Genomic DNA, 598 nt, shown 5'->3' on the forward strand with positions numbered 1-598 from the left:
GCTTAGCTCAGCTATGCAGGAGCTGGGTACAAGGGATATTGCAGCTTCTGCAGGTCTCATGGGAGGTTGCCCATGTGCAGGTAGCTTGCTTACATTGTCCTTTTATTGATCAGTTTGGGTTATAGCATCTCTCCTGCAGGAAAAAACAAAAACAAAAAACAAAAACAAAAGCCACCAAACCATCGTCTTGAATGGTAAATGAGTACAAAGAAATTTGTAAAATAGAAATGCGTTTCACTTTCCAGCTTATTGGAGTTGGAAATAATGTGGAAAGAGTTATTGTTCATTGCTCCTGATGAGTGATCCTCTGGCAGCACCATTACTCAGAGCTAATTGTTTTGGGAGCAGGAATTGTAGATGGGGGTTTGATTCCTGTGTTCCATAAATGTCTGTATTGGTTTCTTCTAAAGGATTTTGTGATGCATCCAGGGCTGGGTCTGCCCTGACCCAGGAAGAGTGGGAAGGCCCAGCAGAGGTTTGATAAATGAAGAGCTTGGGCTGAGCATAGAACCACAGAATGGTTTGAGTTAAGGTACCTCTTAAGGCCATCTGGCCCCACTCCCTGCAATGACTGGGGACACCCACAGCTCCATCAGTG

Source organism: Meleagris gallopavo, chromosome 13, assembly GCF_000146605.3.
Source record: "Meleagris gallopavo isolate NT-WF06-2002-E0010 breed Aviagen turkey brand Nicholas breeding stock chromosome 13, Turkey_5.1, whole genome shotgun sequence".
NCBI lineage: Eukaryota > Metazoa > Chordata > Aves > Galliformes > Phasianidae > Meleagris > Meleagris gallopavo.